Source organism: Equus przewalskii, chromosome 8 (genome assembly GCF_037783145.1).
Source record: "Equus przewalskii isolate Varuska chromosome 8, EquPr2, whole genome shotgun sequence".
NCBI classification, from domain to species: domain Eukaryota; kingdom Metazoa; phylum Chordata; class Mammalia; order Perissodactyla; family Equidae; genus Equus; species Equus przewalskii.
This window is the reverse complement of record NC_091838.1, coordinates 51745085-51769212: the sequence shown is the minus strand read 5'-3', so window position 1 is coordinate 51769212 and position 24128 is coordinate 51745085. Positions and strand designations below refer to the sequence as shown.

Sequence of the window (24128 nt, the reverse complement as noted above, 5' to 3'; positions counted from 1 at the left end):
TATACTCTAGAAGGAGGTGAAAATGAGCAGAGAAAATAAATACAGCAACAAATAAAAAACTATTTAAATAAACAAATGAAATTATAGTTATAAACAATAATGTTATAAGTCCTATGGAGATAACCAAAATAGGGCAATAGGCTATCATGACAGGGTGTTTATCTTATTTGGGAAGTTAGGGAAGCTCTCTTTGAAGGGGTGACACTTCAGATGGGATCTAAATGACAAGAAGGAACAACAATACAATGATCGAGGGGAAGACTGATCAAGGCAGAGAGAACAGCCCTACCATGGGAATGAACGTGGCATGTTGGAGAAACAGCAGCACAGCTGGAGTGCAGAGATGAGGGACAGTGGTGCAAGATGAGAGCAGAGGGTAAACAGGAGGTTCCAAAACCAGGGCAAAGAATATAGTTTTATTCTTATCGGTAAGTTTTGAACAGGGCAGTGACATGATATACATTATGTTTTAAAGGAATACTCTGGCTCCTGTATACAGAATGGATTTTAAGGGTGTAAGAGTGAAATTCAGAGACACCACAGTAGGCAGGAATAGTCCAGGCAAGAGAGGACGATGACCTGGGCTAAGATAGAGAGAAATGGATGGATTCAGAAGATACTTTAGAGGTTTTGTTGACAAGACTTACTAAGGATTGGATGTGAGAGGATGAGAGAAAGAAAACAATAAATACCAACTCAGCTTTCTTAACTTAAACCAACTGGATGGGGCCAGCCCAGTGGCGCAGTGGTTAAGCGTGCACATTCCACTTCAGTGGCCCAGGGTTTGCCAATTCAGATCCCGGGTGTGGACATGGCACCACTCGGCAAGCCATGCTGTGGCAGGCGTCCCACATATAAAGTAGAGGAAGTTGGGCATGGATGTTAACTCAGGGCCAGTCTTCCTCAGCAAAAAGAGGAGGATTGGCAGCAGATGTTAGATCAGGGCTAATCTTCCTCAAAAACAACCCAAAAAACAAAAAACCAACTGGATGTGTGCTGATGAAATTCAGCAGATGGAACAATTGGGTAGGAATACATTTGGGTGGCAAATGATAAAGGGCTGTTCTTAGGACACATTAAATTTGAGATGCCTATTAGATATCCATGAGATTCTTTTAAGTAGAATAGAAATATGAGTTTGAAGTTCCAGGGAGAAATCAGACATGGAAGTCAAGATTTGAGAGCCTTTCATGTACAGACAGGATTTAAAGCTATAAGACTAAAAGGTCCTTACCTGGAGAGAGAGTATAGCCTTACAAGAGAAGTGGGTACATGAGAGAGTCTTCAAGAACTCCAATGCTTAGATATTGAGCAGAGAAGAAATTAGTCAAGGAAACCGAGAAAAAGCAGCCAAATAGCATGAAAACAAGGAAAGTGTGATGTTACCAAAGTCAAGAGAAGAAAGTGCTTCAAGAAGGAGGGAGTAGTCAACGTTGTTGAATGATACTAACAGTTAAGAGAAGTGAAGATCAGATTGGACTAATGGAAGTTACCGGTAACCGTAATAATTTAAATGCTGGGGAAAGGGATCCTAATTGAGACGGAGTTGAGTAGCGAACAGCAGATGAAAGAATGGGAACAAGACTTGAGACAATAATTTCAAGACCTTCTGCCATTAACAGGGCATAGAGAAGTGGAGTGGTTTATGGTATCAAGGGAAAACTTTGTGACTGATGATGACAAAACATTTTTATTCATATAGGAGAGATCTTGTATTTACAGAAAAATGCTACAGAGGAAAGAATAGATAAACTACAGGAGCAAAGTCTTGGACAAGATAGAGTAGACTCCAGAGAGGACAGAATGGTTGAAAACCCAAAAGTTATCTCGGCCTATGATTATGGGCCAATTTTCTTCAGGTTTGTACTTTTGTGCACATTAAAGAAACTAATAAATGATATAATAAAAAATGCTTAAGGCTATCATAGCTAATCTGCATACCAAGGCCTCATCTGCCTCTTTACAAACTCCTGTCTTCACTACACTACCAGACAAGCGGCAAGGGGCTCTAATCTGCTTCGTTACACAGTCATGCGCCGCATAATGATGTTCCAGTCAACGACGGACCACATATACAACGGTGGTCTTATAAGATTAGTACCATACAGCCTAGGTGTGTAGTAGGCTATACCATCTAGTTTTGTGTAGGTACATTCTATGACATTGGCAGAACAACAAAATAGCCTAACGAGGCATTCCTCATAAAGTATCCCTGTCACTAAGCAACACATGACAGTTCCAGGACACTGATGCTTCCATATTTACCAGTGGATAGAATCACCGGCTATACGCAGGTCATATGGAGAGGTGTGATTCTCTCCTTGACTTCTTCCTTCTTTGCCACTGCACTGGTAAGAGACCAGAGGCTTTACCCACATTAGTCCCCCACCTCCCTCTACCATTCCCCTCCCCTTTCCTATCTTTTCCTTTCCCCAGGAAAATCTTTCCTGCAGGTGAGACACTCCTGGCAACTCTTTTCTCCCCGTGACTCTCTTCTCCTCCCTCTCTCCTACACTCACCCTATAGAGTAGTTGGTAATCCCAGGGCTTTTTCCACCCATGGAGGCCCCTGTTACATTTCTCTCTAGCAGATGCTTTTCCATTCTGAAGTGTGATAAATCCCAAAATTCAGATTTGGGTTTAGGAGGTAAAAGGTCAATTTTTCCTATCCAGGTTGCCATAGACTGGGGAAAAATGCAAGGATTTTAGGTCCCTTGAATAAATATCAAATAATAATGACAAAATATTATCTCCAAACTCCTTGCCCAAGATACTAGCAAAGACATCATGGGATACTTTATTAGAATACTTAATCGAAATCAAGTTATGCTACATACAGCAGGAGCAAAATCAGAAAGGATTGATAGCCTGGGTTCTGGCAGAGAAGTCCCTGGGTAGCAGAATAGAGACAGAGCCCTCATTCTACCTGTGGAAGCTAGAAGATCTGAACCAAAAAAGATGTTGTCTTTACTCTTGTAAACTTGAACTATTCTATGAAGAATAATACTGGCAAATCCAGGATGTTATCTTGGAATCTGATTCAGTCCTTAACTAGTTATCACTCTGGGTGCATTCCACATCAAGCCACTGCTTCCTGGACCACTAAGCTACTGTGTTCCCATGCCTGTTCATTTGACCAAAACTTTTTGTTGTTCTCTCGACGACATCATCAACTTTTTCATCTAAAAAACAAATCCTAGTTTAAAACTTATATTTAACTAACTTGATAAAATTTCCCTGAAGTTGCTTAAAATCATTGGTAACCATCTCTGGATCCCAGAGGACTTTATCTGGCAAGTGGTTCGCCTTTTATGAATAATTTTAAAAATAAATCACATTATGCCATTTTCTTTATTAGAAAGTGTTACCTAAGACTAGTCTATTGTGTGTGATTTCTTGAGAGCTGGGACCATGTCCTATTCCTGTCTGGTTATCTCTGGACTATACACATACAAAACTGCTATTTACTATGTAATTGAAAGAGACTGTATAAATCATACAAACTGAAAACCCCAAAAGAGGAAGAGAATTGACACTCATACTTAAAACTTTGAGTTCTATTTATATATTAAAGTTTGCCACCCCTAGCATTTGAACATCCTTATTTTTTTTTTAACATGATCTCTAGTTCATTTCTTCTTTTATCACAGCTTTCTGCTCTCCCAGCCCAGGTGTTGGCTACTTCAGTGATTAGATCAAAGATGACCTTTTTGTGTGAAGACAGAGGTACAGAAAATGCTTATTAAAGTCTCTGCCTTTTGTATGTCATCAGTTAAGAGCTTTCCTTTCCCATCTGATAAAGGAACAATGTTTTCCTTTATCATTTTCTTAGGTTTAATGTATTTAAAAGAAAAACCATATATAGTTTTCATTTTTATTTATTCTTCCTTTATCTCATTTCTTTTGTTTTGTTTTGTTGTTAATTATTGCTTTTCTCTGACTTGAACCTGCAATTAGGCACTAACTCCTCTGCAATTTTTTGTCAAATAATCTATCTTCCATTTTTGAAGCATTCTTTATTTCTATTTTTAAAGCACTGTATTTATCCATGTGAGATTTCTTTTCCTTTGCCTACCCAGTATGTAGTAATACTTATGACGCCAGCAGAAGTCATTGCCCTGTGAAATCCAGACTACCCTTGATCATCTCCTCTTTAAGAGACGGCTTAAGATTGAAGGGCAAAAATGTCTTGGTATTTAAATGAAGGTTTAGGAACAGAGAGAAAAGAGAAGAAAATTGAAGAATGGTAATAGTAAATGGACTTAGAATGCAAGATCAGCCAAAAAATGCTCAAAATGATTTCTAGGGGGACCTAGAGAAAGAAGGTGAAAATATGAATGAGGATTCAACGAACGGTTGGCTAAATTGAGGAAGTAAAAACCAAAATACGCATTGCTTTGACCCTTTGCAGATCCTTTGCTTTCATCTTAAGAAACAAGCAAAAGATCCACAAGGATTATATACTAAGAATAGAAGATTAAGGCAATTTGCCAACAAGAGGTCTTCTGGCCAGCAAGAATGGGAATGGACTTCTTGTTTCCGAAAGGCTTAAACATAAGGAATGTGAGATCTAAAACCATGTTGGTCAGAGTACTACTCAGTGGCCTTATGGATATAAAGCGGGAGATGATCTATGGATTTTGAGTATTATTCATACTTGGAACATTTTCCTTCACATTTTCTGAAGTCTCCTCTTTATTGGCACAACATTTTAATTACACTCTATTCTGTTCATTACCATCAACCTTTCCCTTCTTCCAATTACACTTCCTAATATGTCACACTCCTAAAGGATAAAATTTAGAAGAGCTTTCTTTTCCTACTTAATTTCTCTTCTTTCTACATCATAATATTATCTCTAATACAGTTCAAGAACATGTTTGGTAATTCGCAAAGTTCAGTGCCTTCAAGAAAATGACTGAGCAGAGTTTTCCATCACTATCAGGAATAAACTAAAACGGACATGTTTAAATTATCCTGAGAACACTATAGTAAATATTGTATTTCAGTGTCTCCATCACAGGTATTCTGACCTTTGGATACTTTTGCATATCTGACTTCTATCTACCTAGAAAGCTCACTACACATTTATTATTACGATTATTATCACTACTACTACTAGCACTATTATTTTTACTTGTTAGGAGCATTTTTTTTGGTACATTTTAAAACTTCAAAAAGTTACAACAGTAACATAAATACACATATATACTTCACCCAGAATTACAAAAATTGCTAACATTTTTTGCCAAATTTACTTTATATCTCTTTCTACAATAAAGATAATAATAATAATATTACTATTATCATTTTGCTGAACCATTTGAAAGTAAGTTGCAAGCATTATCACCCTTTATCCTTGTAGCATCTAAAAACAAGGACATTCTCTTATGCAGCCATAGTACATTTCAGTAATTAGGGATAATTAATGTTGATAGACACAACTATGTAATGCATATTCCACATTCAAATTTTGCCAATTATCCTAATAACGTCCTTTAAAGCAACTTTTTTCTCCAGTTAACAATCTAATCCAGTATCATATTCTATTCTTGTATAAGACAAGATCACCTTTCCTTCTCTCATAGTTTAGCAAATAATCTATATTTTAATTTCATACCACTAGCCATAACCCAATAATTTAATATTTCTGTTCACTTACAAATTTCCTGAATTTGAATCTGTATAAGTATTTGAGGAGTCTATATCTTGGTCTGTTTTCCTTCATGACCTTCTGATCGCTGTAAAGAATCTACACCCTTAGAAGACCTCTGTAACCCATATAACTTTGGTCTGGTTTCCTTCCCCTAAGGTTTACAAACTCTTCCTAAAATCCCTTTATGTTATTGGATGTGGGCAGTGTAATTATCCTCATCCTCCATTGCCACTAGAAAAGTACATTACAACCCAGGAAAGCCAAGTATGCAGGTCTACATCATTTAGCCATCTAGATTGTCCATTATCAGAATGTACCAATCCTTGAAAATTTCAGCTCTTTGAACTTACATGACAAAGAGAATACTACTCAATTGCCTATCTCCTTCTCCTTGCCATAAGTCTTGTTTGACTGGCTCAGTATATATCTTAGCAATATCATCATGTGTGGATATGGGCTCACACAAACACACAGAAACAACAGTATTAAATACAGGTGCAACATTTCTGGGGGCTTCAGGAAGCTCTATGTGAAACCTTGAATTCCCATGCTTCATGACTTGCAAAATACATACCAAGGCACTATGGCTAATTAGCATCACACTGTCAGTAGTACCCAATATATTAAAGGCCCATCTAGTATAGAATTATGGCATTCTCAAAATCCATCATAAAGGTGCATCAGGACAATTGTTGTGTGTATACGCATAATGCAATGAAGAGCTTCAGTTTTGGAGTTAGACAACTTGGGTTCAAATCCCAGATGTGTACTTTACCAGCTATGTGACCTTCAGCAAATCATTTCATCTTTCCCTGTCTTAGTTTCCTTGTCAAGAAATAGAGATCATACTCTACAGGTTAAAACAATTTACATAAAAACATTGCAACATGACTGGCACAGAGCAAGTCCTCAGTGTTAATGTCAAAACAGTGGGTGTGGTGGACTTGCTCCTGGCCTAGTTTTATTAATTCCACAACCAGCGTCTGCTGAAGACCCTCCTGCTATAATAGCCCCTTTCTTTCTTAGAGCTATGCTGTACACAATATAATGTAAATCACTAAGATGGAGTCCTTGCCTCCTTGGACATAATATCCAAAACATCATGCATATAGGTCATGTAGCCCAACCTCCCATTCAATGCTTTTCCCTTTACCATATCTCTGAAGGATGATTAACTAAACACCACTTGAACTCTTGCAAGATGGAAATTCATTGCCAAACTTTAGAAAAGTAAGCATTATTAGAAAATTCATCCTTATTCTGAACTATACGTACCTCCCTATAAAAATGTCTATCAACTAGAAAGAAAAACAACTAATACTTATTAAGTACTTATGTATCCTGGAATTTACATGCATTATCTCGTTATCCTCTCATGATGTTGTGCAACATCACAAAATAAGTTCTATTATTCTCCCATTATGCTATCCCAGTTTTGGACTTGATTACTTTGCAGTGTTGTTTCAAAGAGTTGTTTTTCAGTGGGTTACTGGCACTTCATCTGAAAAGTAGACCAGGACCTTGAGCCACTACCTAGTCTTCCTCTCACGTGTTGCCATACATTTTAACATATTACTCAATTATTTCTCCAAATGTTTCAGCATAATTGATAGGCACCAGTAAAATTTCGAAAGGAAATATGTACTATTTACTATTGCAATCATAAACACATATACAATGCTATCATAAATGCATATTTATTATTTTAATGACTATTCACGCTTTTCAGTGAAATTTTCTAACATTATAATCTCGTGATATCACTCTCAGCATAGTCATTCACTGAGGAAGTTTAGACAAACCACATAGTACAGCTCCTTTTCGGAAAGAATATCTTAACTTACGTTACAAATTATCCATCCAAAGCACAGATCATAAACTTGACCCCTTTTTTAGTTTTTTATTATAACTGAAATAACTGATACTGATAGAACAAAGAAAAGATTCTTACATCCATAAAAATCACTTTGCTGCTACCAATATAACTGAATCCTACCTCTAATGGATTAGGTGGCCAGGCCAGCCTCATAATAACATCTAGTAACTAACTCTGTCCATACACTGGTGTTCAATGGCCAAAGGCCCCATTTAATTAAGAGGATGGATTTATATGTGCTAATAATTCAGGTTAAAGCTTTGAGACCATATTATTACTCAAGCAAAAGAAAAAAATCTTTTTGGACTACGACTTTTTTCCTTACTAAATATATCTCCCATTTCTGTAAGATTACCTGATCAAAAGTATACTTATAATGTCAGATATGCTTTAAAGATATGAAAGCATAATATTATTTAGCACGTTTATATAATTTACATCAGGATAATTGTCTTCAATTTTAAAACAGACTCTCTTAACAAAGAGGGATTATTAATCTCATGAAAATCTGATGTTGAGATAAATCTACTTATCAGACATAGACATGGAAAAACACAGCGGGTTTAACTTAGGAGCAAAGTTATCTAGAAATAACTTAATGGGCCCCATCACCCATGTGTGGTTTTATATATTTTATTATTTGCTCTAGTCATAAATCATGACATGTACACCCTTGGCTAAAACATCTTCTGGGAATAAAGCTCCTTCATTACAAAGCTAATGTTGAAAAGTACTTTGTAAATCAAATGAAACAGAACCACTGGGATTCACAGCCACACACGTCAAAAAGTTCTCAGGTCAAAAGCACACATTGCCTCAAGGCAAACAAAGAGAAGAGAAGTGACTAGTCCTAGACAATGCTGAGATGTACTTCTGTCAAGTACTTAGCACACGCCAGGCACTTTGATGGGCTGTGCCAATACAGCAGTGCCCACACAGTTGTATTCAGCTCCCTCCCACTGTAGTGATCACTCTTCACTTTAGGTGCCCCTGGGGTCTCCCGTTCTCTTTATCTCTTTCTTTCCATATCCTATCAGAGCATAAGAAAATCTGACATCAGTCATTTACATCCTTGTGATTGACCTACTAAAGATACTTTAATTAGACATAATGAAATGAAACATGATATGTTCACCCAGCATTTGTATTCTAAGTTTTTCATCTCTGTTAACAGAATAAAAATAGAGGGCCCATCCAGCTGAAGCTAGATGAAGCCCATTCCCTGGAATTGTGGGTAATAAGTTACCTGCTGCCGATGTCTTCTTCCAGAATCCAGAGCTGTGGCCCAAGTTCCCTCAGCACACTTCCTTTCTCCAGAAATGCTTCCTTCCTGGCAAAGCACAAGTCAAGCCTCACTGCCACTTAATCTTGTTTCAACCAAACCCACTTTTCTCTCCCTGACCTTGAAAATTTAGGGAGAGTAGAGGTAAAAACTAGGAAAACGGAAAGAGGAGATATACATTCCACATTCTTCTAGATAGGGCAAAACACAGTCATTTTAATAATGGTAGTTGGGAGAAGAGGAATTGGAGAGGAAGAGAGTTGCCATATTTTTGATTGAGTATTCAGTTTCACAACAAAATAAGTCAGGAATACAATAAAGGAAAAAACCCGTGCTCCTCTCACTTGCTTAGTATAAATACCCAGTACTTGACGTCACACATCAACATTTCAATTTAACTTCTGAATGCCTATGACACCTACGTTAGTCTAATTAGGCTCAAAGTGATAAGAATATATGAACCAGCAGGTAAAAATCACAGGGCCTTAGATTAATTTAGATGGCTTTAATAGTAAGTACTATAACCACAGCAATTACCTCGCATCTCCTTAAAATTCTCCTTATCGTATGTTTATCCAACTTTCCTTCCTTATAGAGACTTAATATAAATTATTCTCCTTATGCGATGTCTATCCAACTTATCTTCCAAGTAGAGATTTAATATCTCTTCATAATATCTCTTTAACAAAGCATTAACTGCCTTTGTGGAAACTAAACAGTGATGTTAAAAGTTGTCTCTCCAGTGATTCCTCAATCAGTATCTAGAAATCTTTACTCCTAGATCTGTCACTGCCTAACAAGAAAACTACCCTATTTTAGAGACCGAAAGTCTCAGAGAGGTAATTCAATACTGCAGAGCATGCCTGCTGAGTGAATTATGTAAAGTGCCATAACTTCCACACACAATTAAAAGGCAACTGATGTCAACTCAGTGTTTTTGCAAGTCAATACGTCATTCTGCATTCAGAATTAGCACGGTCATTCATTTTGAGATATTATAGTACCAACTGGATAGAGAACAGGACGCTTTGATTTTAACCACAAATTCATCAGTAAGAGTGAGTTAACTAAACAATAAATTTATAAAAATGGGAACAGTCTTATGCCTAAACTTTAACAGAGGCTCAAATTATTGCTGGCATATCGTTAAATCATCAATCATTTTGGAAAACTCTGAGGATTCTGAACAGCATGGAAAACTAAATGGAGGGAGGCACTAAATTAAGTTGTTCACTGAAAAGTGGGGATTTACAAATCCCCAAATGAAACTAAGGAGTCTCTAACTTGCTATGCACATAGAGGCCAGAGCCATGCAGCTGAGCAAGGTGTCTGTGGTTGAGTTCATCAGTCTTTCTCCTCGTAAGGCCACTCGGAATGACTAAAAGAGAAATCGTTCTTCTCCTCCCTTAATTTGAGGGCTTCCTCCATCCTCTATATTCTGCTAAATAAACAGAAACCCTGAAGCTAACTGCTGCTGGTTAACCTTACAGGACGAATATCTGAAAGTGCTTTTCATGGCAAAGAGAATCCTTTTTAATCTCAAATTCCGTTATTTATATTTGGTTACTTCCACAAACTACTTCAGATTGTGTATTATATTTAATTACCTATTTAAAATATAGAAATTAAATATATGATAATAGAATTTACTCCATTCCTTAAATTTGCGACCCTAAGAGAGGTTTACCATCTACGGAAGGAGTTTTATCTGGTTCCAGCAAACATGTTTTGAGCAATTTGAAGACTTCTAGTCTTCAAATCTAAAACCTTGCCGTTTATATCACCATTCCAAAATCAAATGAGCTTTCTAATGTTAGCTGTGGGAAGAGTAGACTTGCAAATAGAAAAGCCAATAATCTCCCACTTAGCTATCACTAGATCAAAAATTACCATATATTAGCTTCGTCCTGTGAGTTATGAGATCACCAAACCTCACAATGAAAACATGTCAAATGCCCTAATATCTAATAAATAGGAAAGGGCAGGCCAGGGCCCTCCTTATACAGCCCTCAAGAACCAGGCTGGGATCATCAGGGAGACTACTCAAGAAGTTTGGAAAGCTGAAAGCAAGCTGAGGTAATAGAATACAGGACAGAAAAGTTCAATGGAGAAGTGAGGGGAAAGGAGAGTAAGCCAAAGAAGAGACAGGGAAGGACTAATGGGGGTCCAGTAGGAGCAGTGATGATCAGGGCCCTAGAAGGCCAAAGATCAAGACTGTGAGACATCAGACCTTCAGAGTTAAAGTCAGCTTCTACGGACGCACTATATAACAAGCGGATTGCCAGTTGGAGATACTTGCTGTCTAAGTGAACATAAAGGAATTTTATATATATATATATATATATATATATATATATATATATATATATATATATAATTTGTAGATCTGAGGATTTTATAAAAGCTCTCACACTTGCTTTGGCCCACAGAACACATCTTTGTCAATCCCGTAAAATCAAGTAGCCACCTCTTTTGTACTCTTGCATCATGGATATATATATAGAGATAGATTTATCAAGACAGACATAATCTCTACATCTGATTATATATACGTTTGGAGGTTAAAATTTCAGGAAGTTTAGTCACGGTGAAATAGGATTTTCCAATCTCTTTAATGGACTCTGACACATTAGTTGAATCTAAGATCTCTACTAATTTGTACTCCAGATGAGTACATATAAAATTTCCCTGAACCTCTTTCTTTTCCCTGAACTTTTCTTCCTGATTATAATTTAAATAAAAAGTCCCATAATTAATTTTCAGAATGTAAATGTCTCACTCCTACTTGCCATGAATCATTTTTTAATTGCCCTATTTCTTGACCTAGTAATTATTCCTTGTCTGAATTACTTTAGTTTTCCCCTCCCCTATCAAGTAATCTAGACAATATGTCATAACATTATAAAAATTTACTAGTATATGTTACAAACCAAAATTAAAAGCTATTTTTTTATAAATACACTCAATTATTATTTTATGGATGCCTATATCTAGCAACCATCTATTCAACCTTCATGTAAGAAAGCTCCAAATGAGTCTTAAATATGGGGAATAATGTCTCCATACTACTAATATCATAAAGATTGTCTCAGTGATATGTAGCTCATATATATCAGGAAAGAAATGTATTCTAAGTGTCCCCAACTCTTGAATAACAGCATACAAATAAAAATCTCCATTTAGTATCAGAATTCTTGATTCAAGCTAAGTATATAGGAATTTGTGCTGATTATGCCTACGATTATCTTTTACCCACAATTATTTTCCTCCTGTCTTCTTTTTTCTAAACAAAAACTATTCTAACTGAGTTTTCAAGAATATGCAAGTGGACAAGACAGGTTATAAATGACACACTGAGCAATACCTATTCATCGGTTATTTAAATTAATTTTGAGAAAATTAGAGGAGAGGAAAAATTGATTTTGGACAATAGATCTTCCTCCTTCCTGTAATGTCAGAGCACATGGCCCTCACGGCTCCTTCGAATTCCCTATGTCCTGTTTTCCCTAAAGCTATTTGTCTCTTCCTTTTCTTTGTAAATGTCTCAGAAGCAGGTACAAGATGTCATTTATTACTGTACCTTCCATAAAATGTTAGCACATTTTTGACTTATGGAAAAGGCAGCATGTTGTGGTAGAAACACTGGTCTTGGGGGTTACAGCTGGGTTTGAATCTCAGACATGTTCTTTACTCCTCTGAGCCTACTTTGAAGTGTCAGTATGAGGATGGTGAGGACAATATGAGCTAATTTAAAGTAAAGCATGTAGCACAATACCTGATACATGATGGGCACCCAATAAATATTAGTTTTCTTCATTCCTTCTTTCACTGAAAAAATAAAAGTAAAGTTCCAAAAAAGACATGTTCCACAAATATTTTAAGACCAAATAATTTGGCAATACTTCCACCTTAGAGCCACTGTAGCAAACGATCTTTGAAAATGTACATTTGGTGGTATGGTCACTCACAACAGACAAATTAAAATGTTTTCTATATATTTGGCAAGCCAAAGAGAAAAAGAAAAAAATTACCTAAGACATCACTAGGGTCATAGATGAAGTGGAGACAATAATAATTTAAAATTTCATCAAGGACCTAAAACCTTAAAAGACATGCTAAGAAACATCTTAGTAAACATGCAATATTCAAAAAGTCTGACTTTCAAAGTCCTTGAACCATATAAATGTAGTTGGAGATACACATTCATCCTTGAGCACTTTATAAATCCCTTGACAAAGTAAACAAGCAAAGAAAAAAATAGTGGCCAGGAGCTCTTTCTCCCACGATAAGTGTCTTAGCCCCTCCAAAGCTCTGACCAGAGCTGACTACCTTTGAAAACATGGTTAGAGAATAAAATAAACAGTTATACCAGAAGAAAAGAAAGTAAAACAAAACTTTTTTGTGACTCCAGATCAAGGAGTCACTCTTCTGACTTCTAAACCAGGGAACTCCGCACCAAGATTCTAGGAATCAATCAATAAAATGCATCAAATTTAAACTGAATGGCACAAAGATGCCACTATTACAAATGGGTTAATTAAGACTGCTACTTCCATATTTGGACATAATCAGTCTTCCTCCACATCTATTCCCTCACAGGGCAGGACCCTTTTGAAGAAAGGAACTGCGCTTTATTCACATGGTATGCCTTTTTCACCCTCCAAGAGTCTAGCATTATGATTACTAGGCACTTAAATAACGTCAATAAAATTAAAACAAATGAATATAATAAACAGAATGCAGCAAAAAACAAAGCATGCTAAAATCTGAGTCCTTCTAAATGAAAAGAAAAGCCTGCTATCCTCACAGTATCTGGGTATCACTAATAGTAATAAGCCTCTAGGGCATTATAACTTTTCAGTAGGTATCAGACATAACACAAGTTCAATACAATCAGTTAGATGTAAAATATAGACTTAGTAGCGCCAATATAAAGATCAGTTAGCCCAGCTCCAGTATAATTATTGTCACCCCACAATACCGTACAACTTAAGAAGATAGAGAAAAAAGAATTTTTTAGAGCACATTCTACTTCTACCTAAATAAATGCTTAACACTTCATATCCAGTATGATTTTCCTTCTAGATGCCTTGAAAGTTATAATTGAGTCTCAGATCTAAACTATACTAAATTGACAAAGCCAAAAATTATCTTTCTATACTCTATGCCATACTACAGGTTTCCCAAGAATTTTATACACACACTAATTCATATATATAGAATCTATTACAGTCAAGTTTTGAATTTCTATAAAGCATTATTTTGAAAGTTCATTTTTCAAAAGGAATTTACGTAACTACAAAAGTAGATGTAAGCTATGTCTTAAAATGACACTAATTAATGATACTATTTATGTGATGTGGCTAGAGAGAGTAACATATGTCTAGCACATATATGTAGCAAACTGTGAAACTTAAAGATCTCAAGAAAGGTGCAAATTATTTTTAAAAGTCCTGTATTATAATTAATATAGAACTCTGCATCACGTCATTTAGCATCTAAATATGTAAAAACAATTATTTTGGTACGGAGATTAACAACTTCTGTTCCTTAGGAAAACATCAGCCTGATCAAATAGTTCAAAGAATCTGAGATTTGTCTCATTATGCAGATAGTTTCCTATATGATGAAAGAACACAGCCAAGTGCCAAAATGAAACAAACCCAAGAGCCAAAATAGGGCCAGAATAAGGTGGCTCTTCAGTTGCTTTCATTCTGCTAAGTTGGAAGGACACAAAGCTGAATAAAGCACATGTTTGTTCTTAGAAAAGATTGTGGAATTTCCATTGCTCGTCATAGGGATCTAGCTCTTCTATTTACATTTTAATCTGTTCAGATGAATCAGTTCAGAATACAGATGAAAATTGTGAAATGACCCATACTAGAAAAAAAATATCTTGATTCAAATTGTCTGCTGCATTTTATGATGATGCACGGGAAATCAGGAATCATTAGATGTAGCTTGTTCAATTGCAATATGGAGGATGGGTTTGTCTGATAATGATATGAGCTGACCTGTTGAGTTCCACAGATCAGTAGCTCTAAACTTTAGCATATATAAGGTTCACCTGGAGAGCTTGTTACTCCATAGATTCCTGGGTTCCATCCACAGAGATTCTGTGTCAGTAGGTCGGAGGTGGAGCCCAGGAATTTGGTTTGCCAACCAGCTTGCAGGTGACGCTGATGGCTTTGGTCCGTGGACCAACCACACTTTGAGTAGCACTGCCATACACTGTCTTTGGTTCTGTGATGGGCCACCTCTGCATTCCAGGACCCAGTCACAATATAGCTCTGGTCACAGCTAAGTCACACGAAAGAACTCTAGCAAAAGTTGTGAAACACCCATTAAAAAGGAATCTTGAAATCCTTTTGCAACATAGGTACTGAAATCAACGCCATACATGCTGATTTTCTAGCTCGAGCTCTGTGACACACTAGGTTATCTACAATTATCTCCAGGGGTGATATAACAGTTTCACAAAATTAATCTTATTCCATTTTAATTGAATGAGGTTCACATCTGGAAAGTGAATGCAAAATGTGTTGGTTGAAGTGAAAGTAAAGAACAGCTGAATCCATTAACTCTGCTCCTATAACCTAAAGCTCTTTGCTTAATTTTGTTAAATTCATTAAGGATTTTGCTTTTAACTTGGACCTTGAGCCTCATTCTAATACAGTGGCAAAATGCTATGGTCAAGTTGCAAACTATTTATGGAAGGGTAATTACAAATATGTAAAGGCTCTGATGAACCTAGTAAGAGGCAGTGGCGGGTGGCATTGCACTCTGTGGTTAAGGAGACAGATGACTTACATGTCCTTCCTTTCACTAACATATTAGCTCCAAAATGAGTCACTGAGAACTAAAATGATAGTTCTTAAAAACTGATGATTGATCTCTATCTTCAGGCCAGTAGTAATTATTTTTTAAAAGAATATATTTTCCGTAAGTGGCAGAACATCTTTATAGAAACAAACATAAAACATAATTTCCAAGTCTTTGAAAAAAAAAAGCTTATTGTAAACGTGCGAGAAAATATTACTCAATATTTTCCCCGAATACACTTTTGTACCTAGTTATGAATTTCTAACGTCTGTTTTTAAAAGACAAACAAGACATGAAATAAATGCTTAAAACCTGCTTATCATAATGCTGTGAGATTTAAGGTTTACAAAACAGCAAAAAAAACATAAGAACTCTTTTTTTTCTGTCCTTAAAATGCTTACATTCTTCCTAGGGAGACAAAGTACTGTATATGTAGAAAACAAGTGTCAAAATGCCTGACACTACTGACTATTATGGCAATAGAAATATAAAAAGGAGTAATTACCGAGAACTAGAGAATAGTGGAAAGCTTCTTGGAGGATGTGGGACTTCCACTGGACCTTGTCAGTGTGAAATATTTAGATGAAGAAAGGGAAAAGGCAGGACGTTATATGAACAAAAGCAAGAAGCAGGGACTTGAAGCAAATGTGTTGCTGGGGGCAGGGCTGTAGCACTGCCTCGTGGGAGCAGAGGCTCTGTATGGGCTGGAGAGTAGGAGAAATAGTTTGGGAGAGGAAAAGTAATGAAAACTATGGCAAGTCCTAAAACCAAGGCAGAAAAATTTGGACTTCATGAAGTAGGTAATAGGGAGCCACAGCAGATTTTAAGCCATGATGAAATGTCAATTGTTTTCGAAAGATCAAGCTGGTGGACTCGAGAGAAGGGAAATTACAAGCAGGGTGAAGTGATAAAGTGGAGCAAATTCAAGACTCATTTCTAGAAAATGCAGGCAAGAAATATAAATGTATGGGTAAAGAAATAAACACTAAAAACATTACATGGGGAGGGGTAAGCCACAGCAACTACAAAGAAAAAACTAAATACGGACCAGAAAAAATCCTTCTTTGCTGTTATTTCCGTAGGAAGTTACTTCTGTATTTAAAAAAAATCTAGTTGTTTTATATATCAATTTTTGTGTATAGTTTGTGAGAAGGTCAATATCTATACTACCTAGCTTTACAAGGAGTGCAGCCTGAGGAGATGAAAAGCAACACAACTGTTCATAGCTTCTGAGATCACAGATCCCTTTGATCTTAAAAAAAGAAAAGGCAAATAATGAGAAAGAATTCACTAAATGTATGTAAGGAATCAAACCTAGCTGTATCTAAATTTTACCGTTTACCAGTCAGTAACTTAATAAATATGTAATGAGGACGAATGATGTACAAGTCAATGTGTTGGGTACAATGGACACAGCAGACATCCCTAAGGTCAGCTGATAACTCCTCCAAGCAGTGCAAATACATTAGAATCTGTCCTGCCCTTCTCAAGCAGTCATAAACCGGAGAACCAAGCACCAAAGGGAAATCGTTGCACTCTCTTGAATAATAACAAAACTGCTTTCTCATTTACTAAAGAAAGTCAGAATTACAGGATGACGAGAAAAGTTGAATTCTCTTGAAACCCCATTTGTCATAATTCTCTTTCATAAAAACTTCCACATAAGGAGTTCATAGTATCACTTTTATAGTTCAAAAAGATGTAATCAAACCAGGTGTTGATTACCAAAGAGAAAAAAGGGAAAGAGGGAGACAGGGCCTGCTTAATCTCTTCCCAGTGTTACCGTTTCAACAAGAGAAGCATACATTTTTGCCAGTTCATTACAGAACCTGATGACATTTACATGTTCAAACACATACTCCATTTAAATGAATACATTGTGATTATTATAATTAAGCTCCTACCTGAAATTTATAATAAATGCTGAAATAAATTGCATTTCTTTATTTTATTTTGCAGTCTCCTAAACTGTATTAGTCAAAGTGCCTTTGGGCATATTCCCTACATATACAAATCTAAATGGCAAAAGCAAACAAATGAATGGGTTTGTGAGCGACCACTCTTGTCATTTCTGGTTTTCCTTCATACAGAAGGAAATAAAATAGGAAGATAAAAGTAAGTAAAAATAGGTAACTTTAATAGCATCTTTAAATTTTAGGCACTCACTGATTGGAAAATTGAAAATCAAGCTTGTTGACAAAAGACATAGTGAATGGAATTATCACTGTCAAGATGTTATGAATACTGCTCTATAGTGGCCTGACTTTTTTCAAGTTATGGAAATTTTCTAGATTCTAAAAAACAAAAAAACTATTACCAACATAAACACATTGATTAAATAGCCTAAGTAAATAAATAAAAATAAAAATACCATAACATTGGACCCAAGAATTCTTGCCTGAAGAATTTTCAGTGCAAAACTTCTTAGCATAGTATGACGTGAGAGTAAAGATGACAAATATCTATCTATTCAATTTCCATCAGCTAAATAAATAAATAAATGATGACATCTGCCAATAAAACCAAAGCTCCAAATGTCCTTGGCAACATATTTTATTTTGCCAAAATAAATCATTTTAGCAATGATGCTAAAAACTGTGTTAACAGAAAATAAAGTTTTAAATTACTTTAGAATATCACTTTCAATCTCCCATCTTTTCAATGAGTAAGTTCTCATGTTAAAATACAGTGCCAATTTTTACATTATTAAAATTACAATAACATGTTACATCTGAATCTATAGACACTTTAAAACATTTGAAGTAAGGTTTTTTTAAGTATTGTCCTACTATGTATAATGTTCAAAATTCAAGAGTTTCACTGCTTCTCATTTGAATGTATGTGGTTTTGTAGTACAATTAAATGCATCAGACGGAACACAATTAAGGAATGGAAGAGCGGTATCTGTTTTATCCTCTTGGAACACACAGATGTTAAATGATCATACCTCACCAGTACATGCCTACTGCAACTCATGCTTCACTTTCCAAATACTCAGGGTTTAAAACAGAGCAGACTGCACTTTTGATAACATCTGCTACAACAAATAACAAAAAAAGAGTGTGAAGTCTGATGAATGTTTAAACAGAACATTTTTTATGGATCAGCTAAATCTTTTCTGCTTTTTAATTAAAAGTAAAGAAAATGGAACTTAATTATCCTGTAAAGATTAGCTTGTGGGCATCTTCCTGTAAATTACTTCTAATTGAAAGCAAATTGTCAAGTGACATTCAAAGTACTGTCCTTTAAAACACAGCTGTTCTACTGCTGATTTCAGTGTACTGCAGTGTTTTCTTGTTACAATATGGCATATTTGAATATTTTAACAATTTCACTGGTTTTGTATAGATTTCCATTTAACATATCTTAATCACATTCCTTCGTGTAAAAAAGTCAGCATCGTAAGTGATTTGCTGCATCTTGAATCAGCCTATCACAAGAGCTCCCCACTGAGGTTTAGTTTTTTAGGTTTAAGTATCACTGCATCTGGACAATAGTGGTCCAGAAAGTGGGTGGTTATATTCATTAGATTACTGTCACGACCCAACTCTTGATGGTACCTGTATAGTTAAGTCACAGTTTACTGATGCTTTAAAATATATGAAAAGTTTAAATGAAATTCATACTAGAAGTTGAAAATAAACAACTTTTCAGAATTTAGCACTGAATAAAAAATTTAAAATACACACCTAAAGGGCAATATGAAGATAGCTAACATCGGGGTTCTAACACAAGACTTTCATATGAAGCAAACAACTAACACAAATGCATTAACCCACTAAAATGTGTTTCTATTTCTATCCACTTACATGTTTATCCATCCACCAACTGGAGTTGATTGGTTACTATTGCTTAGAATTGTACTCAACTCTGGAGACACAGCAAGAAATCAAATGCACAGAGTCCCAGCTCTAGGAACTTACACTCCAGAAGAGGGAGAACGAGTATTAATCCTAGATAATTCCTGGCGTCAAGGACGTTCTGGTTCCTGGGCATAGACTGTTTAAAACAATCCAACAAACAGAAAGTCCTCGCCTGCGTGGAGGTGACCTATTTCAGGTGATGATAAGTGCCTTGAAGAAAAATAAACCTGAGTAAGGTGACAACTAGTGAAGGAAGGAGGCACTATCCTCTAAGGGCTAGGCGGGGAAGACCTCTCTACTCAGGGGAGGTTTGAACAGAACCCAGGGTGGATTTATGATCAGAGGGAGGCACACACACCGTGCAGTATGACAGCACAGGAAGCAGTCCCTTCAGAAGAATTAGGAAGACTTCTTGGAAGAAGAATTTTGATAGTCCAAGAAAACAGCTTGAGAAACGCCCAAGGTAGGAAGATAAAAGATTATTAACCATAATGTTTGAGGATTTACATGCTTGTTTGCATAGTAACATGACTCAAACCATGAACCCAAGTAATAGCCACTGTACTTCCCCCAAGCTGTATGGCAAGCTCAAACCCTATGCAATACATTTACCTCATTTTCACATAATGAAACACTAATGCTGTTCTCCAGAGAGAAAGAATCTGTATGAGTTGCCCTAATTGTAATTGGCTGGCATAAATAGGTAGGTGGGCAGGCAGACAGATAGATAAAGTTTAAATGTTAACATTTAAAATTTTTTTAAATAAACAAAAAAGCATTCTACAACAGTGCAGGAATAAATCTTAACCACAATTTGGGCTTTGCTTTTTTTTTCTTTGCTTTTTTTTTTTTTTTTTGAGGAAGATTAACCTGAGCAAACAACGGCCACAAATCCTCCTCTTTTTGCTGAAGAATATTGGCCCTGAACTAACATGCTTGCCCATCTTCCTCTATTTTTACATATGGGACACCTGCCACAGCATGGCTTGATAAGGCATGTGTAGGTCTGCACCCGGGATCCAAACCAATGAACCCCAGGCCGCCAAAGCAGAATGTGCAAACTTAACCACTGTGCCACCAGGCTGGCCCCTGGGCTCTGCTTTTTATGGCAATATTTGTGGAGACTGTGAGAAAGAACAACTAGAAAGCAAAATCCTGACTGTTCCTCTCATGTGCTCAAGTGTATCAGCATATCCAGCATATGAAAGGGAAAAGATGGGAAAATGGAAACTTTGGGAGTGTTTTAAAGTCACATCAAAAGAACTGAAAAACAAAATGTAAAAAAAGAAGTGCTGCCTGGACTTGTTTACAAATTAAAGTCGTGCTCTTCCTTTGTGTTGAAATGATGTGGGCTTATGTGCTGCCAATATCATAAATACCATTAATTATCTTTAATGAAATTCACTGAAGGGGGCTTAAAAAAAACCTATGTCCTAGTAATTATATAAACTATAATTGAGATTGTTACTATGTAGAAAATACACATTTTAAAGCCTATAATGCAAGAGGCAAACTTATTTTAGTTAGGTATTTAAAAAGTTAGTAAACAAAGCTGCTATTATGAGCACAAAATTAAAATGTCATTTTATGAAGGAACATATAAACCATCCAGCAATGGGCAAAATCAACACAACACTATCCATTGTCCACCCCTAGGTTCGGTCCTAAACTTGAGATGCATAAAGCTTAGGACATTAAGCAACAATTGGCCATAATTCAGTTTCGCTTAAAAATTCACTCTAAGTTAGTGGCTTTCTCACTTCTCTGTGCATAAGAACCACCTGAAGGGCTTGTTAAAACCCAGATTCTGGAGCCACCCCCCTCAAGACTCTGAATTAGGAAGTCTGGAGTAGAGTTCAGGAATTTGCATTTCTAACAAGCTCCCAAGGGGATGCTGAGGCTCCTGGATCCTAGGGAAATGACAATCTTTTTGGCTAAATAATTTCTCCATTAATTAAACACTGTAAATTTTGCTTTTATCTGAACCATTTTATCCAAAGGGGAAAATTGTCTCCCATGTTTTTCACAATAATTTTGAATATACATTTTAAAGGAGACAAATATTTGGTTTGGGAAATAAAGAAACAGCTTTCCTATTAAATATTCCAATTTCATTATTTATACTTCTAATCAGCAATATTATCTGTAAACCAAATTTAATCATTAAATAGGTAAAAACAGTGGAAGCAATTTCAGAGCAGCCCAGATTCCAACAAAAAGATTCCCAGTCAGAATCTTTTATTTAAGTACAAAATTAAACTTGTACCTAAATAATCTAGTTAAATTTGATATATATTTCACAACTTAGAAATAAGATAAAATATAGATTTTTATATCAGGGAAAATATAAATCAACTTTGTAAGGTCCAAAAGTCACCAACAAATAGCTGAATGAATGAATGAATAAACAGTATGCTAATATGCTAAAATATTCATTAAGAACTTATTCATCTGCTCAGTGCTCAGAAGAAATTAGAATTTGTCTAATGTTTTATTTGCTCTCCCCTATCTTGAAAGAGTCGTCTTTCCTTTCTTACCAATAACTGCACTTTCTTCAACATTTAGCTCAAGATTCAGTCAATATAATGCCTTCCTATCTCACTTCAACATACACTACTCTATCCCTTCATATATCTGATTATTTCTTCTCTGAATATTTTTACTACTTATTTCACAAACTTTAGAGTGAAACCTTCTGTCTCCTTTTGTGTCCCCACAGCACCCAGGATAAAGTGCTCAATGAGGAGTAGGTTGACATGTTTTTTTCCATTTTCAAACCCACCTGGCCCAGAAAATCATTATGGTACACCTGAATAGCTTGAACACGCTCCAGGAGGGGCTGACGGCCTTTAGCCTCTGTACAAATTATTGTTTGACGGTATCACTCCTTGTCCAAAGCCTTATGCTGATATTCCAAAATCAACGAATTCTAGAATTTCTAAGGACGTAGGAACTCCAGAAGTCTAATGACAAAGCTATAAATTTTTTTTCTTTATCCTTTCCTTCGCCACCCTAACCTTCTAAAAAGTAAAGCATATCCTTTAATCCACTAATCTTACTGCTTGAAATTTATTCTTCAAGAAAAACCCAAAGGTAAACGACTATATGTACAGATTGAGTCATTGCAGTCTTAGTTACAAAAATTGGATACTAGCCAAAGTCCTTAAAATAGAATATTTAGATAAATTATAGCAAATCAGCTGAGAGACTACAGAGCAGAAATTAAAAATGAAAGTCAAGAAGACCAGGTGGAAATATGGAAAACATTTCTTCTTAGAAGCACAATATAATTATATCTATACTATGATTACATACATAAATATAAAAATATAGAAAATAAAAGCAACCAATGTATTCGAGTAGTCAGATTTTTTTTTAATATTATTTTTGTAAGAAATTGGGATCAGTACACATCAAATATAGACTTCTCCATCTTCTATATCCCCAGCTCTGGAATTATACAATGTATGTAATGGGCTTTATCATTTAGAATGATGATAAGAGTTTCTATAAGGTCTTAAATTATCCTAAGTTTCATTATGTTCACCTTAAAGTAGACATAAGCTCTTCACAGAGAATTTCAGCAGTAAACATTGTAATAAACCAGAGTTTTGGGATAACCATCAGTTAAGTTCAATTAATCAAAATACCCCATGGTTCATTCCAGGTTTTACCTTGTATTTCCTACAAGGATATCTAAGAGCAGATGGGTTTGTTGTCACTTTCTTTATTACAAGGTTTGTATACAATTACAGACCGCATTACTCTGGCCCTCAGAACTGAATGGGAATTGAGCAGCTGAAGTCCAGGCCATTCCTTTGAAAAGGAATGTCTTCCAGCTATTTTTCTTTTTTCATACGGATATAACTATGGATAAATAAAAACCAGAATAGCTCCATGACTGATTTATTCTCATTTCAAAATTCTGGCATTAAAAAAAAAATCCAGTGCCTAATCAGTTAATATTAATGCATTCGAAGACTTTGCATGTCTACTAAATAATAGTACAACCTTACAGTGGGACAATATAACCCAGGCTCCTTGGGCTCATTTATCATCTTTTTCTGTAACCCCACAACAGTTCCTTTGGAACTCAGGAATAAGATAAATGGATCCCTGAGAAACAAATATTTACAAACCTTTTGAAAATGCTTTTCAAGTAGGAAAGGAAATATTCCATTATCTACGCTGATCATATGAGAATTCACTACACAAGGATCAAGTAGAGAGTGTGCTGTTCAATCCCACAATCATTTGCAAATAAAACCAACCAATTCCAGATTTCACATGTATAAATGAAATTCCAAATCCCAATCATCTTTTTACATAATTACAAAGGGGATGCTGACTTCCTATTCTTAAACGGATTAGCTAACGTGTGGATCATCTACCAGTACCTTTCTTGGTTTAATGTTGTGTACCACCCATCACTAGCCCTCGAAAAGAAATGAACAGGAGTTAAAATGCAAAATACACCAACGGTAAATTCCAATCCCTGAGTTTCACATGGTTACAACACACATTAACCATTAACATACTTTTTTCCTTAACTGGAATAAGAAACAGTTCCTCTACAGAAAACAATAAAGTATTTGGAAAACTGAAAAATATCAACAACAGCCTCAATTTT

The 24128-nt window shown here is 35.8% G+C and overlaps 1 protein-coding gene and 1 long non-coding RNA gene across 5 annotated transcripts in view; both read right to left on the bottom strand.

The window, feature by feature from the left end:
- ZFPM2 (zinc finger protein, FOG family member 2) overlaps positions 1-24128 on the bottom strand; it is a 440124-nt gene that overhangs the window by 386849 nt on the left and 29147 nt on the right. The window lies entirely within an intron of this gene.
- Positions 1-24128, bottom strand: part of LOC139085093 (uncharacterized) — a 48043-nt gene that overhangs the window by 5836 nt on the left and 18079 nt on the right. The window lies entirely within an intron of this gene.